The sequence below is a fragment of the Eurytemora carolleeae genome, unplaced genomic scaffold (genome assembly GCF_000591075.1).
Source record: "Eurytemora carolleeae unplaced genomic scaffold, Eaff_2.0 scaffold1642, whole genome shotgun sequence".
In the NCBI taxonomy this organism is placed as follows: Eukaryota; Metazoa; Arthropoda; class Copepoda; order Calanoida; family Temoridae; genus Eurytemora; species Eurytemora carolleeae.
In genome coordinates this window covers 4508-24191 of record NW_019397540.1, presented here as the reverse complement: position 1 = coordinate 24191, position 19684 = coordinate 4508, and the positions used below count along the sequence as shown (strand labels likewise).

At 33.1% G+C, this 19684-nt stretch overlaps 1 protein-coding gene across 1 annotated transcript in view; it reads right to left on the bottom strand.

The window, feature by feature from the left end:
• LOC111714809 (uncharacterized) overlaps positions 1-2147 on the bottom strand; it is a 32885-nt gene extending 30738 nt beyond the window's left edge. The window contains exon 1 of the mRNA XM_023490013.1: positions 1854-2147. The gene's annotated coding sequence lies outside the window, so the exon portion shown is untranslated. The remainder of the gene's footprint in view (positions 1-1853) is intronic.
• Between the last annotated feature and the right edge of the window lie 17537 nt (positions 2148-19684).

Genomic DNA, 19684 nt, shown 5'->3' with positions numbered 1-19684 from the left:
CTTCCTTCCCCTTGCCTCCCCTTGCCTCATCTTGTCTCCCCTTGCCTTCCCTTGCCTCCCCTTGCATCTTCTTGCCTCCCCTTCTTTCCCCTCCTTCCCTTCCATCTCCTTCCCTCCCCATCCCTTCTCTTCCCTCCCCTTCCCTTTTCCTCCTTCCCCAACATGTGCCAGTAAACATCGTAAATTCTGCCTCCCTACCCTGGAATTTTATTATACCCATTATTCAAATCCTGTATTTTATTCCTGTTCTTCCAACCAATAGGAGGGCTGGGATTCACCAGAAAACATCCAATAAATATCTTCAATCTTGAATATCAAGCAAATTATTTAAATATTCAAGAATATTCAAGAAAATGTTCAAATGGAATATATTTCTTATTTTTAACTAGAATTTTATTTTAGATTTTAAATCTATATTTAAATTGGTCATTAAAGTTATATTTTTATTTATTGAAGTAAATATTATTTAAAAAAAGGCATTTGTGTTAAAAAAATATGATAATAAAAAATGATATTTCTAATGATAAAAATTATATTTCCATCGATACTTCTGCAAACAAAATTTATATTTCTTACTATAAAAAACAATAATGAATTCATTGTTAAAACAATGTTTTAAACACTACAAATTATTTTTCTCAGAATAAAACTTCTTTTTTTCCTATTTATTTTTTTCTATAAGAAATATGAATTTATTTAAAATTATGTTTCTACAGAAAATGAAGAATATTTTTATGTTTTACTGTTGAGATGTTTTTAATGATAAAAATATTATGTCTAAAGAAAAAAAAGAGCGATTTTGTTTTTGAATTATAATAATTGAATTTTTTTTAAGCGTTAAAAACTTAATTGTTGTTTTTCCGACTTTTAAGTTTTGAAAAGTTTGAAAATATTTTATTTATTTTATTCTTCGTTGAGTTGAGAAATTAAAAGTTTATCTTTCTTTTGTTTTTGTTATTTTTCCATTTTCCATTTTATCAAAGTTTTATAAATTTACATTTTGGACAGCTTGGAGGAGGGGAAATTCTTTTAGAGATATATTATGTGCCTTTCTTTCTATCCAACTATCTATCTGGACAAGTTTTTTCTTATTTTAGGGACATTTTTTACTTTTTTTCTTCTTCATAATTTTTTCTTTTCTTATTTTATAATTTTTTCAAATTTTAGTGTCTTCTAATGATGATTGATTCGCATCATCATAATTTCAATAGAAGTAAATATTTCCATTTACTGCTATAGCGCCGATATAAGGATTTATCTCTAATTGGATAATGAGCTAGATAGAAAGATAGACGTTACCGCCATGCAATTTCTATTGGTTCAGAATAAGTCGCCTAGTTCTTTACCAGAGTAATATTATAAACAATTATAAAAAGTACAACTAAAAAACTAAACTACAAGTTATAAAATTAACAAATTATATTGGAATTGGTTTGTAAAATCAAAAATGAAGACTTCCACATGCATTATAAAAGATATACATTATAAAAGATAAAACTTGTACGATGTACATATATGTATTGTAGTGTTTCCTGTACAACAATCTAAATCAAACTGTTGTTTTGACTTTTTTCTTAATATTCTACAAAATCCGTCCCCCCCCCCCAAAGAATAACCATTAAAAATGTCCTTGCTCTAGGCTGGGGAAATGGGAAGAGGAAAATTTTCTGAAAAAAAAGTGAAGAATATTTTCCCCTGGGTTTAATACATCACTTCCCGAGGATTGTATTAAAGGGCCGCTGATAGAGACAATCTTAAAGAAATAGCTGCGGATATAAACCTCTATTTTAACCTCTAAAATCCTCGTAAACCAGGGAAAAGAATAGTTAGAAGCCTCCTCATATATTCCTTACCTTTAAATCCGCCAAATAAATGCGAACAAATCCGCCATTTCAGCAAAAATAAAAATTCTGCAAAATTGTTTGAAACTGGCAGTTTGGTGCAGTAACTCTGATATCACGGCGCGGCCACTAAACTCAACAAATCTGGGAAAGTTCACAAAATTTCTCCAAAATGGGATTTTTATATCTCCGATTCTTCTCCCGACCCGGGGTTCAAAATAACATAGTTCGTCCAAGTGTTGTGTTTGTGAGTGTAGGGAATGAGTGTGTGTCCGTGTATCAGCTTGGGAGACACGATGGAACTGACTGAACCGAAATGTTTCGGAGCTGTGAGCCGCCGACTCTATACAATAATATTCATATTTAACCCCCTTCCCCCACCTCAAATCACAACATCACATCAAAAATTGAATTTTTCAAATTTAAAAAGGAAAGATTTTCTTACAAATTTATTTCATTAAAAGCATAGTTTTAAATCTTTTATTGATTTTTTTTCTGAACATTTTAATATAATTCATGGTTTTCAATGGCGTTTAATATGATTTTCAATTTGTAAAAATCTTATGAATATTAAAATTTTTAAAACGGTAATGTGCAAGCTTGAGTTTGTGAGTGTGTAGAATAAGCCCCCCATACCCCCGGGAGGGGGAGGAGGAGGGGGCTTGAATAAGGGGTGCTTCAGCCTCCTTGGTGTCCTCAAGAGAAGAGCGGACGGACCGGGACGATTTCACATCTTGAGCTGGTTGAACCGGGGGGAGGGGCGGGTTGGACCCCGACCCGTCACGGCCTAGTCTTTAACTTTGCTAAAGGAACAAGGAGGGGAATTCTTGGTAAAACTTCATACAGACCAGTTTAAATGGCCGACCAAAAAATCCGCAATTTCAATTTCTCGACGCAGCTGAAATTTATCAGAATTAAAATGGTTTCCGAATACTTTTTTTTGATTAAAATTGTGTTTCAATTAAAGTTTTCAAATTCAACTTTAATTTAAATCAAACAGAATAAAATAAAATGTTGAAAATTCAATTAAAGTTTCCCACAGTTCCATGTTGTTTTAAATCAAATATTGCGGAAATGCAAAAATTTTATTTAAGTTTAAATGTACTTTGACCATTTTATAAGTTTTATAAATTTCAATTTAAAACTTTACTTACTTCAATACACGATTGAAAGGATTTATAATGATAAACTCAACATTTTCCGGCATTTTTAACTAGACTATAACTCAACTCATCCTTTTTTATGTATGTCCGTTTATACCTTAGGAACTGAACCGACTTGGCTCAAATTTTAATTGGGAGCCTGGTATAACCACGGGAATGGTTTTAGTTCAGCTTTAAAAAGTCTTAGTTGATGATTGAGTGCAGGTTGACTTTTAGATGGAAAATTTAGTTTCTAGACAAAGCTGGGTTTCCAAACCAGTATTTATCTATAAAAAACATAAATATTCCATTGCGATTAAAAGTTGCAAGCTATCAAGCAAAAATCGATGAGAATTTTGCCAATTACTTCTTAAAAACCAAAGCTAAAAACAAGTGCTTTATAAACATGTCCACAGAAAAGCGTAGGTGAGTTAGAGCGGTAAAATCAAAACGCAAGACATTGTGACACTTGAAAGTTGATCCTGTCCTAATATTTGATGAGACTTTTTATAAGCAGGCTGAATCTATGTGATTCCACTTACGAAAAATAAAATCTCCATTTAGGCCGTCTTGCTCATTGGCATAGTGAAAACTTAGAAAATATTAAAAAAAGATTAAAAAATTTATGAGACACTAGCTGAAGGGCCCGGCGTTGCCCGTAGAATTCGATTTTTTAGCCTATAGCATCCCCCGGCCACCCTTGAGTGTCCACAAAAAAATTCAGCTCAATCGGTCCAGCCGTTTGTGCCGGCTGTACGCAACATATATAGTATATACGAATGTCTTTTTTATATAGAAGATTAAAATACTTTTTTTATGAAATCCCCCCCCCCCTGTACCTCAGATACTATAAATTGAACGAATGAAAAGGAATCTTTGCCACTAACTCTGATTTTATAATCCAATATCTTTGCAACCCAATGGTAGTATAGTTAGAAATATCAAAGGTCTACAGTCTACACTCTCCAGGATGCAAAAGGGATTACAAAGTATGAGTTTGTGGCAAAGATTCAATACCTATGTTTTTAAAGCCACATAACATTAAACAGTTCCAAACACATGTAACTCGAACTAAGAAGGGGGGTGGGGGCGAAACTTTAATTAAAATTACTTAATCATCAAACTTAAAATGCCCATATTGGACATCAAGATCAAGCGTTAAAGGTTAACGATACTCAATACAAAAGACAGAAAAAGCAAGAATATCAAGGGCTAAAAGATACAAAAATAAATCTTTAAAAAATATTTTACTTTTGTTCATCTTAGCTTTTTGTTTTTCTCTCAACTTGTTTCAATTTATTGTTTTCAGCAATCAACCCCTCTTCATATCTTCCATCTTAAACCCCCTTGAAACAAAGTCCGTAGGGAATTTAATCCCTCTCACCTAGCCAGTTCCAAAGACTATGTCGTACAAGACACTCTCACCTATCCTGTTCCCAAAGACTATCTGCTACAAGACTCTCTCACCTATCCAGTTCTAAAGACTATAAAGTACAAGACACTCTCACCTATCCTGGTCCGAGTACAAGACATCCACATATCCTGGTCAAAAAACTATGTGATACAAGACACTTTTCCTTTTACAAAGACTATATAATGTAAGACACACTCACTAAACCAAAGACTATTGCATCGAAGAATTAAGTTTGTTGCAACTGCTAAACGCAGATCTAGGTGGAAGGAGAAAGAATAATTGTAATATATTAATATCATATAAATACTAGCTGAAGTATCCGGCGTTGCACGTGGAATTTCGAATTTTGAAAAAAATTAAATTTGAGAAGAAAAAATTTAATTTCATTTTTGTTAATCAAAGATTTCCTCAAAATTTCCGCCAATTTGGTTCAGCCGTTTGGCCAGCTATAGCTAATACCATATATATATAAACATACAGGGTAAGTTAAAAAAAATTTGATTATTGACTTCTGGTGCAAAATTGTACCTTTATTTGTGCAACTCTCCTGGACAGTATTTTTTCAATATTTTTTTTCTTCTCTTATGGCCCGAAAAAAATCCGCGAAACTTTTTTTCTCTTAAAATCAAAATTTCAGAATGGCAAAATTGTGTACATATATATTATTTCTATTAAATTCCAAAATATTATAAATATTAGATCACAGAATCACAGAAAATTCGCAAAATTGTAGTGTGAAAATTCACAATTTTCAGTTTCGGTCTTAATTTTTAAGGAAAAGTTGTCTTTCAATGAAACAAATTTACAAAGAGAAATACTAGCTTTGGACCCTGGTATGGTTCTGAAGATTAGAGCGGCAAAGTGTTTACAAAACAAATGAAGGGCATTTCAAATTAATTTAACCAGTTAACTGTGAATTTTTATTTTTCATATCTTCCAAGTTTTTTAACCAATATTTATAAAGTTTTAGAATTTGATAGAAATGATAATAAATACACATTTTTGCTTTTCTATATTTTTTATGTTGAGAGAAATAAAAGTCAAAAGTTAAAAAAAATATATGAGCAGCTTTATTGCATAAATATTTAATAGTTTATATCTTAATTAGGTCTTAATTCCTAATTCACTAAAATATGCCATGACTATTACAATACTAAACAATTCACATATTGGTTTTAAAACTTTTTAGATGAAAGTATTTGAGAAGAAACATGAGTTTATAAGGTTTCGAGTTTATTCGTCTTGAAAAAAGTCTCTGGTAGAAACTGTAGATTCTGTGGATACTTGTAGACTCTGGTAGAAACTGTAGATTCTGTGGATACTTGTAGACTCTGGTAGAAACTGTAGATTCTGTGGATACTTGTAGATTCTGGTAGAAACTGTAGATTCTGTGGATACTTGTAATTAAAAGAAAAGTCAAAGATTTATATCTCAAATACACTCACAAAACCCACACCTTACTTTTTCACTCATTCACTCATTCACTCATTCACTTTTTCCCTCATTCACTCATTCACTCACTCACTCATCCTCTCATTCACTCATTCAAACAATTACTTATTCACTCATTCACTCATTCACTCATTCACTCATTCACTCATTCACCCATTCACTCATTCACTCATTCACTCATTCACTCATTCACTCATTCACTCATTCACCCATTCACTCATTCACTCATTCACTCGTTCACTCATCCTCATGTTCACTCATTAGTTCATTCACTCATTCACTCATTCACTTATTCACTCTTTCACTCATTAACTCATTCACTCATTCACTTTTTCCCTCATTCACTCATTCACTCAATCAGTCATTCACACTTTCACTCACTCACTCATCCTCTCATTAAGATACATTAAGATAATTTGCAGTATGCTTATTAAGTTAATGTTCCCAAATCATGATTTTTAACAATAAGTTTTCAGTAAATATAGAGAATAAAATCTGGACAAAATTTTTTTTTGACAAAATCAAAATGCAAGACTTAAAAAATGTTGAGAAAAATTTAACTATTTTATTGTTAATGTGACTTTAAGTGACCCTCCATGCAGAGATGGCAAATCTAGATTTACAACCTAAAAGCTTTGCCTGTTTAAGTATGAATGAGAAATTCATGTTTATAATTGTCAAAACATGATTATGGTTTCTCTCCTAAAATACCGAAACAGTTCCTTTTAAGCGCAGATTTTAGAGTTGTCAGACATTTTAGAAAACTTTAGGTTCTTTAAGAAAATAATAGAAGTTGGGTTCTTAAAGTCGTCTTTCTTTTCCAATTTATTTTCGGGAACACTGTATCTATTTAAGAAGAGAAATCGAATCCCCGTTTTCTTATCAATCTTTATCTATAAATACTCTTAAGTTTTTTAAAAGAACAAATTTCATCAACAGCGGGGAGTTTTTGTTTAAATTATTTTATCTAAATATATTGGTTTTATGCTTTTTAATTGAGCCTAAATGACATTCTATATTTAGTCAAAAGTAGATAAATAGAAATTTTCTGAAATTTTTATTTGAAAACGTTTTTTTTGTATTCCCCCTTTAAACCTCTATAGCTCGTAGCAATAAACCCTTGAAACAGCTGAGGTCGCAAGAATGGTGTTTGAAGAAGATTTAACTTTTATCCAAGAAAAAAGAGATCAAATTTTTAGTTGTATTGTAAAGTTCGAAACAGTTAAAGAGTCTAATACGACCTTTCAAGTCTTACTTTCATAGGGACTACAGACTTAATTTCCACTATAGTTTCAGTAGAAGTAAATAGTTCCACTTACTGATAGATTCGATTGAAGGATTCAGAAATCTGATTGCAAAATGAGCTAGATAGAAAGATAGATGTTACCGCCATGCAATTTCTATTGGTTCAGAATAGACACCAAACACATGACTGAACCCTGATTGGATCAAGCGCTAATGGACTCGGCATACAGAAGTGTTTCAAGTGACCTTCCGATTCCATTGTAGAGTGGCATGTGTTCGCCACTCTAGTATGCCGAGTACATTAGCGCCTGACCCAATCAGGGTTCAATCATGTGTTTAATGTCTATTCTGAACCAATAGAAATTGCATCTATATCTTTCTATCAATCTCAATATCCAATTAGTGATAAATCTTTATATTGGCGCTATACACTAAATGGAAATATTTACTTCTACTGAAAATATAGTGATCGCTTCAATATACGTTTAATATTAAACTTTAAACGTGTTAAAGAGCTCCTAAGATGCAAAATTTCAAACTAATATGAAACAAACTTGGTTTTATTTAAAACCTGGGACATTGGTCTGAACTCTAGTAAACTTCATTTTAGATTTAAACTCCCATTTCTAAATAGTTATTGATAAGTTTTTCAATATTTGTATTATATACATCCTACCAACCAATTTGATTTTTTAGGATACAATGAAATCAAGAGGAGCTACGAGGTTGCAAATCGTTCCATTAACTATGCAAAATCTTCTATTCTGTCTCTCCTGTATTCAAGCGACGTGGAATTAAAAACCAATTATTTTCCTTGAAAAAACTCCCTAAAAAAGTGAATTGTCCCTTTGATCTAAATGTTTTTAAACCTGTCCAAAGCATTGTATCCTGACTTCTGCCTCCCTGACTTGCTAAAACTTGAAATGAAACGCAAATTGCACATCAATTTTTCCATTAAACAGAGAGGGGGGAAAAATAAACTTAAAATATGGCAGTGTTTAGCATGAGAGGTTTAACAAAATAATGTTAAAGGGACTGTCAACATAATTATAATTAAATACTTATAGGGACTGTCGGCGTAATTTTGAAATCATGATCCACATGTTGGAAGCCCTCACGCATTTTTGCCAATTTATTCTTAAAAACTGAAGATAAAGAAAATGTCTATATTCGTTCTATACAAAAGTATATGTGAGTTAATGAGGGAAAGGCGTTGTAACACTTCAAACTCCGCCCAGTCTTGAACACTGATGCATCTTTTTTATCGAAGTATAGATATATATTTTTTATCGAAGTATAGATATATATTTTTTATCGAAGTATAGATATATATTTTTTATCGAAGTATAGATATATGCCTGATTTAGAACGATACTTTTTAAACCTTTGTTTTATTAAAAATGGTGGAGTCATAATTGATCTTACGTCGGCTAACAGGTCAAATGTCATCAGAGTAACTTTAGGGCCCGAAAAGAAAGAAATTCCAGGGCCCATCTGTAAACTACATAGAATTTTAAGAAATAAGATGTGAGGATGGGTGGGAGGGGGACATTTTCTGAAAGTTGTTTTTAGAAAAACTTTGAAATTTCTTTCCCAATTCTGGTGAAGTTGGGATGAGAATTTTATTAAGTTTTTACCCCGCTACAGGGAGAGAGAAGAGCTAAAGTGGATTTAACTTGAAACTTTTAAAGAAGTTTAAAGGGACTGTTCTTGAAACTTCAAGTTAACCTCCGTTTAAAGCGGGGCATGCTATGTAAACAGCAATGCCCACTATAGTTTCAGTAGAAGTAAATATTTCCATTCACTGTTATAGCGCCGATATAAGGATTTATCTCTAATTGGATAAATGTTACGGCAATGCAATGTCTAATGGTTCAAAATAGACACCAAGCACATGGCTGAACCCTGATTGGATCACATGCTAATGGACTCGGCATAACCCTTTATCGAGTCGAGAGCATGATGTGGAAAATATCAATTTTCGTTTTTGAAAAGTGTTTAATTTTAACTTAATATCTTCCAGTTTTTCTGAAGCAAAAATCTTTTTTTAAGATAACCGCAATTGAAATGATAAATCTGGAAAGTAAATACATCTCAATAATTCTTGGCCAGACAAAACTAGCAATTGGGTCAAACATACCACACTATAACATAGATGGAATGCCACTTGAAATCTCGTATACAGTCCCTTTAACTTGAAACTTTTAGAGAAGTTTAAACCTGGTCCTCAAGTGCTCTTCTAAACCCAGAGCTTTAAACTTCAACTAGACTCTTAAACACCACTGTAAGTGGGACTTTAACGTTTTTATTTTATTTAAATTCATATATAATATTTCGTAAAAAGAAAAATGTAAAACAATAAAGATTAAAAAAACAGAAGAATAGGAGAATAGAACACTAGATGTTGTCTTTCCAAGATTTAGGGATGCCGCGTTTACAGTACCCCTGAGGCAGAAGCCCAAAGGAGTTATGTGCACGGCGCGTTGAATTACAAGACAGAGATTGAGCATGCGCGTAACTCCTTTGGGCTTCTGCCCCACGGGTATTGTGAACGGAAAACCAGTAAATCTAGTGTTCTATCTGTATTCTTATTAATCTATGTTCTAGTGTTCTATCTGTTTTGTTATTAATCTATGAATAGAAGTCAACTTCCCAAATGTCCTTTTCACAGCGCTGAGTGTTCTATCATGTCCTATTCACAGCACTGAGTGTTCTATCATGTTCTATTCACAGCGCTGAGTTTTCTACCATGTCCTATTCACAGCACTGAGTGTTCTATCATGTTCTATTCATAGCACTGAGTGTTCTATCTTGTCCTATTCATAGCACTGAGTGTTCTATCTTGTCCTATTCATAGCACTGAGTGTCCCATCATGCCCTATTCACAGCACTAAGTGTCCCATCGTGTCCTATTCACAGCACTGACTGTACAATCGTGTCCTATCCACAGCGCTGAGTATTCTATCATGTCCTATTCACAGCGCTGAGTGTCCCATCGTGTCCTATTCACAGCACTGAGTATTCTATCATGTCCCATCGTGTTGTAGCTGCACCAATTTATCCACCAATAAAACTGAAAAATCGGCGGAAGCCTAGTATTTATATATTCATATATTCCATAAATATATTTTGATTGATGATGGAGTTAAGAGGTATGGCTCTGTGTAATTTGCTAGGTGTAAAGGCTTCGTACACCACTGAAATGACTTTCCTTGCCTTACATTCATTGCATCAATTCATCAATTATAATCGGTGACTTTGAGCTGGAAACTTTTGAATAGAAAAAATGAGTTAAACTCCCACTTGTTTGGAATAGTAATCATGGTTGTTATTGGTAAAATCTCATCCTAAATGTGATCTGCAAAGTAAATCGAAAGTTCTTTTTATAAAGAAACCACAGTTGATAAAATTCTATTTTTAAAGTTAAACTCATGTATGTAATAGATATAGTAGTAAACCCCATATTTGTTAACCTGAACATACCTATATATATTACGTTCTAACGTTATCTGTACCCTAGCTACATTCGCTAATTTCTGAGTATTACGGTTATTAGTTTGAATATGATTTAAATTAACTACGTTCTTTGATTTAACATGTACAATAAAAACCCAAAATATAGATCAGCTGGACGTGGATATTAGCTTCATTACGTTTAGACACGTCTCAATTCTCGCGCGGAGCGTCAGCTCGAGTTGTATCTGTATACGATACAGACTGAAAGAATGCATATAGCGTCGTATCAGGGGCGTACGAGGGCTTTTGTTAGGGGGGGGGGCACAATTTGCACGCGTAAGCGCGTAAAAAAAAATTTTTGGTCCCCCCCCTTGGCAACATTGCCCCCCCCTTAAAAACCCCTTTTTTGAAAAAATATTGATACCTTTTTTATTTTTTTTTGCCCCCCTCCCACCTGGACTTGTTTTGTTCACCATAAAAATACCATAAATCAATAATCACAGCATCATTAAAAATTATATTTTCACTAATAAACGAAATTTCTTCTGAAATATTTAGATAGAATTTACACAATCTTCATATTCACCATCTCTTTAAAGCTACAATTTTCTGGGATTTGCTTGCACAAACATTTCAATGATTTTTTCACTAGAGAGCTCAGACAGCCTTATAGGGTGTAAAGCTTTAAGTGCAAGATTGTTAAGTCTGCTCTCCGTCATAGTACATCTTGTGTAATGAAGTATTCTCTTTAGAAGGCAAAAACTTTTCTCTCCTTGTGTTAACAATGAATTCAGACAAATCCTTAGTCTTTGTCATTGTCAGGTGTTACTTTTTAAACGTAGTTTCCTTTTAATTTTGTATTTTCCAGGGGGGGCAGTGCCCCGCCTGGAACTCCCAGGGGGGGCAACAGGACTACTGCCCCCAAGGTACGCCACTGTGCCTGGCCTGAGGAAGGAAAATGCAAGCAGATGTAATATTAAAAGAGCCTCCCTCATGGGTGCCCCCTCTCAGCCTCTCAGGGGGGGCACGCGTAGAGGGGGGCCCGGCCCCCCCTCGTACGCCCCTGCGTCGTATCTGGATTTATACAGACTGAAGTATTATTGTAGAACATTGAGTTCTAGAGTAAGTTGTATCTGATACGATACACACTAAGAATACAGAGAGTTTCTGAACGATACATACTGAGAATACAGAGAGTGTTGTATCTTATAGAACATTAAGTTCTAGAGCAAGTTGTATCTGTACGATACATACTGACGAATACAGAAAGTATTTGAACAATACATACTGAGAATACAGAGAGTGTTGTATTGTAGATCATTAAGTTCTAGAGCAAGTTGTATCTGTACGATACATACTGAGAATGCAGAGAGTATCTGAACGATACATACTGAGAATACAGAGAGTGTTGTATCTTGTAGATCATTAAGTTCTAGAGCAAGTTGTATCTGTACGAAACATACTGAGAATGCAGAGAGTATCTGAACGATACATACTGAGAACACAAAGAGTTTTGAATCTTGTAGAACATCCCTTAAATAGAAAAATGTAATGAAATAAAGCTAAAATCATTAATAAATCATCTGCAAAAAAATAATTTTAACGGTTGAAATCAACACGAGCATATTTCATTGCATTTTGTGGTAAGAAATACTGAATTATTATTCCAATATCAATTCGGCGTATAATTAAAGAAAATTTAAAAAAGATAATTAAAAATGTTTTTTGTTGGAGAGAATATAGATGAGATTAAATTTGATGCTTTTTTATAAGTTCAATTCACAATGATACCTTTCAAAACATTGTCTAATCAAGAATGAATGAGGTGTCGATGTTTTAAACTTTATTTATGATTGTGGTTTTCTCTTTAAAGTGTATTGCGGATTTCTGCTTTACACTAAAATAAGGGAAATTGTCGGAATTAATGGCCGGAGAGGTTTAACATGGATTTATATTTAAACATTTACCCTGTAAATCATATGGTCAATGAAGTCCAGATATGACATTAAAATATCAAATTGGAATTTTAATATTTTATTTCAATTCCCCCCCCCCCCCTCCCCTTCTCAGTCGCTGACTTGTGGTACATTTTAAACTTTAATATTCTATTCTGTGTATAACATAAAATCGACCCCCCCCCCTCTCTCAAATCTAGGGGATGGGGTTACTTTCCCTGAATAAGGTCAACGTTGACAAGGCAAGAACAGGTTAAAATGTTAAAAATTTTATAAAAATATTTTAGAAGTAATCGAAATGCTCAGTTTATCCAAAAACAAGACTTGATCTGTGTAAAAGAATATTTTCAGGCCTTTAAGAAGGCCTTCTTATTATCTATTATCTATCCTATTTAAATAAGTTTTAGATCGCCTATAAAGGCTCAACGATGGGAGGAAGGCCAGCCACAACAATTTCTAGTCCGAGCCACATTCTCCTCATTTTTCTCGTCCGAGCCACCTCAAAATTCTCGTCCTTCCAGTATTATCTTTTAAAAGTGTCTAGTCCTCCAAAAGTGTCTAGTCCTCCAAGATCAAACCATTTTTTAAGAATCGGGCCACGTTAGGGCATAAATGAAATATTGAATTTTAGTAAATCGAAAAATTGTTTCATTTAAATTTTCGAGTTCTATGTCCTTAAAAGTTCACCTATTTTACGTGCATTTTTAGATATTCTTAGTGTAGAATACCGCAAATAATTCCGAGATTATAGAACTTTTACCTTTTTTCTTAATTATAGTAAAAACCATAGATTTTTTTTCCGGGTGGTTCCATGGGGAAAATAATAGGCATAGGTATGCCAAATATTTTGCTATTTATTTCATATCGCGAAGGTAGGCCATTACGGAGGCAGAAGAGTTTTAAGTTTTACCTAAATAAAGTTTGACATCATTCTCATGACTCTAAAGATTCAAACATGATTTAATCATTGCAATACTTCAGTCTATCCATATGTTATGCCCTAACGTGGCCAGATTTGTTAAAAATAGTTTTATCTTCAAGAATTAGAAACTTTTCAACACATAATAAACAAAGGACGAGGATTTTGAGGTGGTTCGGACGAGAAAATGAGGAGAATGTGGCTCGGACGAGAAGTTGTTGTGGCTGGATTTCCTCCCCTCGCTAAACCTTTGTTGGAAACCATGTATTTACCAATTACAAATAAATTGTCCAACACAAGATACCTGGTTGAACCGGCTGTAAGTGGTTTAAATATGAGTTAAATACGGGAATGCCCGATTACCAAAGGTACCCTCATATGTATAATCCATGAAGTTTAATGTTTGCTTGAGTTCTGTTTAAATTTACGAGTTCTATATATCAGATAAATAAGATCCGTAAAATTAAATTTAAAAACTTAAATTATATGTTCACAGTTTAACTGAAAACTGCCTCGCGGGAAATTAAATTTAAATTAAATTAATTTTAAAACTTGGTTCAAAGGTTTTAATCATTTAATCAATATTTTTACATGTATAAAAACCAGGACAACAAGGAGAACTAGGAGAACCAGGAGAACCAGGAGAACTAGGAGAACCAGGAGAAATAGGAGAATCAGGAGAACCAGGAAAACCAGGAGAAACAAAAGAACCAGGAGTGCCAGGAGAACCAGGAGAAACAGAAGGACCAGGAGTACCAGGAGAACCAAGAGCACCAGAAGAACAAGGAGTACCAGGAGAACCAAGAGAACCAGGAAAACCAGGAGAACCGGGAGAACCAGGAGAATCAGAAGAACCAGGAGAACTAGGAGAACTAGAAAAACTAGGATAACTAGAAGAACCAGGAGAACTAAGAGAAAAGGAAAACCAGAAAAACCAGGAGAGCTAGGAGAACCAGGAGAACCAGGAGAACCAGGAGAACCAGGAGAACCAGGAGAACCTGAAGAATCTGGATACCCAGGAGAACTAGGAAAACCAGGAGAACTAGAAAAACTAAGAGAACCAGGAGAACCGGGAGAACCAGGAGAATCAGGAGATCCAGGAGAGCCAGGAGAAATAGGAGAACCAGGAACACCAGGAGAACCAGGAGAATAAGGAGAACTAGAAGAACCAGGAGTACTAGAAGAACCAGGAGAACTAGAAGAACCAGGAGAACTAGAAAAACCAGGAGAAATGAGGAACCAGGATAAATAGAAGAACTAGAAGAACCAGAAGAACCAGGAAAACCATGAGACCCAAGAGAACCAGGAGAAACAGGAGAACCAGGAGATCCAAGAGGACCAGGAGAACCAGGACGACCAGGAGAACTATTAGAACCAGTAGAACCAGGAAGACTATAATAACTAGGAGAACCAGGAGAACAAAGAGAACTAGAAGAACCAGGAGGGCCAGCTGTTTAGAAATCTTTAATCATTTTGATTTATATATTTTAACACTCTTTTCATATTATTTTTTATTGTGTTTTTGTTGCGTTGAATAGAGCAATTAAAACAATTAAGATAATTAAGGATTGTTAAAAGTGTTCCAAGTTGTTTATAACAGCTTGGTATAATTAAAATAATTAACGTTCAAACAGAATATTTTAATAAAAAAGAAAGCAAAAGAAATATGAATCACTTAAAATAGTTAGCTTGGTTGCATGAGCCTTGTAAATTCTTTAAAAAGATTTAAATTGAAATAACAAAAGTGAAACTAAAATAACATTGCAAAATTAGGTAACAAATTTTGCAATTATATTGAAATTCCCTCTTTTTGTTGTTTAATAGAATGAACGATTGTTTGGAAAAGAAATATTTTTTCCCAATCTTTTTTCCAATCCCATTCCCAATTTTATGGATAATTATAATGTTCTGTGTCCGAATTTAATGAATTTAAACCGCGGCTCAAATCCTTAAAAGAATTAAAGGTACGAAAATAAGTTAAACCTTTTATATATTTCGAATTAAAAACACATAAATCGTTCTTCGTGACTGAAAGGGACTGATAACACAATTTCAAGGGAGTATATATAGAGTGGCATGTCTGATTTACAAGGACACCCTTTAAACCTTTCCCTGATCAGTGATAAATGTGATATTCCACTTTTTCTCTAGGAAAATTTGTTATTTTTTGTTGTAGTTTCTTTGTAAAGGATGAACACGTTTTAAGATATCGTTCTCATTGTTACAAAGATAGACTTTAAAGGGAACTCTTTAGATAGACTTTAAAGGGAACTCTTTAGATAGACTTTAAAGGGAACTCTTTAGAAAGACTTTAAAGGGAACTAACTCTTTAGACGGATCCCTTGAAATAACGTATTCAGTCCCTTAGATTTGAAATAACGTATTCAATCCCTTAGATTTGATTTTAAATCTAGTTTTTTTTTATTTGTTAGTTTATGTAATAATAATTAAGTCTTTAATTTGTTAATTCTTCTATTTTTACAATACAATGACATCGATCTTAGTCTACATTAAACTAGCTTAAGTGCTCGGCGTTGCCCGTGAAATTAAATAAAAAAATGAACTTTGTAAAAATAATCTAACTTGTTTAGTATTTGTTACCCACAGGGTGCTCATGAGTTACCTAAAAAAAATGTCAGAGCCAATTCAGTCCAGCCGTTTGGCCAGCTATAGCTTACATAAATAAATACAAACATATATACATAAACCGTTGGATTAAATAATCTGAGTTTGCAATATCCAAGGTTTACTCCGCCAAATTGCAAAGATTGGAAAATCTGAGTTTGTGGCAAAGGCTCAATTCTTTTATGAAATTTTAAACAATAAACTTTTTTATAAAGTACGTCAAAAATAGATACATAGTATTAATTATTTTTGGTTTTGGCGCTATTTTCTAATTATTTCCAGTTTTGATGCCGCAAAATGATGAAAAACTTCTTTTTAAAACTAAAAACTAGGTACATAAATTGTAATCTAACATTTAACATTAAATGCTGAGAGAAATTAAACTTTTTATTGGGTTTCGATCTAAAAGGTTTGAAGTAATGGTAATGGTATTTTCTACTATTATTTGCGTTAAAGCATTAATTCAATTTTAATTGAGACTAGCTGAAAGTGCCCGGTGTGTGGAATTTAAAAAACACTTTTTAAAATCGTTTCGTATTTTAAACACTCCTCAGCAGGATGAGTTTAATTTGAAAACTAAATTTTTCTTAAAATATATACGAAACAAAATAAGGGTCTACACACTCGATTGTAATCCGATTTCAGGCTTGTAGATCCAAAAATGAAAATTTTAAAGTCTCATGAAGTTTCCAACTGGAGTGAGTAAAGAAGTTGAGTTTTTGCCACAAACTCTGATTTTCTAATCTCTATATCTTTGTATACCAATGTCGTAGACCTCAGATATTTCAAACTATTAATACTTACAGATAAAGTAATCTAAGTTTGAAATCTCAAAGGTTTGCACCATCAGGTTGCAAAGATATTGGGATAAGAATATTTGAGTTTGTGGCAAAAACTCAATTCCTTTGGTAAAAATTAAGATAATCTCCGTTTGCACATAATGATCTATGCAGCCTTGTCTGTAATCAGAGTTTCAAGATTGAGACCATGTTTTAATATCTACGAACAAGTTCCGATTCAATGAGCCCAATTTTAGGCTTGTAGCTCTAAAAAAATTGTTGTACTGTAATAAACTGTAACGTAACATTGAATATAAAAGTGATTATCTTTTACTTTTTACTTCGCCCCAGTTGGAAATTTTAGAAGGAATTGTTAATTTTAAATCTACAAGGCCTCCTTGAATCAGTTATTGTACGTAGATATCAAAAATGATCTTAATCTTAAACATCCAATCACAAGCAAGTCTGCAGACTGCAGACCCTTATACAAAATTATACAAACGGAGATTATCTTATTTTTACTAAATTACTCACTCCAGTTGGAAACTTTAGGAGCCTTTAAATTGTCTTGAATCGGAAATTGTACTTAGATTAAAAACATGGCCTCAATCTTGAAAATCCGATTACAAACGAGTCTGTAGACTCTTATTCTCAGTTTTAGACACCCTATATATATGAGAAAAGAGCTTTATTATAGATAAAAAGTATCTAGTTAGTTCTGGATCTATTGCATTAAGTTTTACGTACTCTTCATGCATTTCGTAAATACTACGTGTTTCAAAACAATCATACGTAAATAACGGCATGCTGTTTTGCTTAATTTTATTTTTGAACTTAAATTTTAAGAATATCAACGTATATAATTGGCTCACATTAACAAATATAAAACTCTGAATATTGAATTTTTTATTGCAGTTCTTTAAATAAGTTGCGGACAGAAAGAAATAAATTAAACAAATGTCTATCTTATGACAGCTTTTGTAGGCAATAATAAATCTCTTGTGATAAATTTAAATTAAACTAGGATCAATAAAAATGTCGTGCTGGTTCGAAATTATTCATGTAATCGAATTAAATTTTAAATGAAGAGAATAGAATATATATATTAGAGTGCAATTTACTAGAAAAAGTGTAAACGGCCATTTTATTGTACTGTTTCCATACTGCAGGTGTACTTCACATATTTGCGCTATATAACTTTTTGGGTCCTAGAGCATAATTTTATAGAAAATCTAAAATTAATATTAAAAGAAAGCCAAATTATGAAATAGGCTAGTTTCATAATTGACCAATTATCATTTTACAAACGATGATTTTCCGATATAACTATAAATCAAATGATATTTTTAATTCACCTAATTCATTATAAAGTTTATTTAACAGCTTTAAAAAATTCTAAATTGAAATGGATAGTCTAGGGAAAATACTGTATTAATGTACTCTACTGCATATAATTTGTGAACATGATTTGTACACTTTGAACTCCCTTTCAGGCTGAAAGGGACTGACAAAATTCATACCGAGGGATTTTCTAAATTCCCCTCTAATATATATTCTATTTTCTTTGATTTTAAAAGTATTCCCCTTTCTGACGTCACTATATTTAAAACTTGTAGTAAAGGGGTGGTGTGCCATCCAATGTAAACTACTAAAATATATAAAGTTGTATTCTCGGGTTCTTTGTCTGTATGTTTTCTTGTATGTCCGATGATAGCTATGGAATGAAACCAATTTACATAAAGTTTTGGGTAAGATACTCGGTAAAGCCACGAGAATGTTCTTATTTAGCATAGTTAAAAAAGTTTATAACTCTAAAGTGGGTTGAATATTTTAGTCTTCTGGCAAAGCTGGGTTCCGAAGATAGTTTATAGATAACGTAGTAATCGCTGATGTCTGTTTGTATGTTTAATTTTGATTTGGGAAATCGGTAGAACCAAGCTTGGGTTGAAACTTATATAATTGAGCAGGATGATTTACAGGGAAGGTTAAGTCTGGCGACAAAGCCGGGTTCCCAGGCTAGTGTAATTTATATAACTAGGCTTTTAGGGCGCATCGCGCCCATACTCTAGTTTAACTTTAAAGTGTGTCGCTATCTGTGAGCATCTTCCACTGTACAGTACAATATAAAACAAAACAAAAAATTCACGGATTTTGAAATATTTTTTCGCGCTTTAGGATAGAACTTTTTGTAAATCCGAGCATCCATAAACCTTCCCTGGGGTTATTTTTCCAGAATGAAAATGTTTTTTTTTAATCGGATTTTTAAAAAAATTCTCGTTTTTTTCAAGTGTTTTTAAAATTTCACGGGCAACGCCGGGCTCTTCAGCAAATATGAAATATTGATAAAATATTGTGAAATGTAAAGATACATATATAGATATATAAATACAGGTACATCTGCTTCTAAATGATGCTGAACATATTTAAATGATATGGGCTTGGAGTATTTATATATTATATAAATATATAAATATATAAATGTAAAGTTGTAATCTTTGCTTGTCTGTTTGTTTGTTTGTATATCCTTTCATACCTCATGAGCCCCTTGACCAATTTGCCTCAAATTTTACACGGGGAACTCGGAAGAGAGAACCACGGGAATGTTCTAAGCTTGGTTTAGATATTCTAAGTTTAGTGGGTTTTTTATTGGGAAAAATAGCTAACCTCGTAATTTACGACCAATCGCGGTTAAACGGTTGGAGTAACTATGAGTACCCTGGGCCTATTATTATTGAGTCATTATTTTAATTGCAAATACAATTTTTGTTTTTAATTTCTTTATCTCTATGTATTTATGTGTGCTTCCATACTCCCAGATCGTAAAGGTGTTACAAGGTATTTCCCTGTTGAACTTAT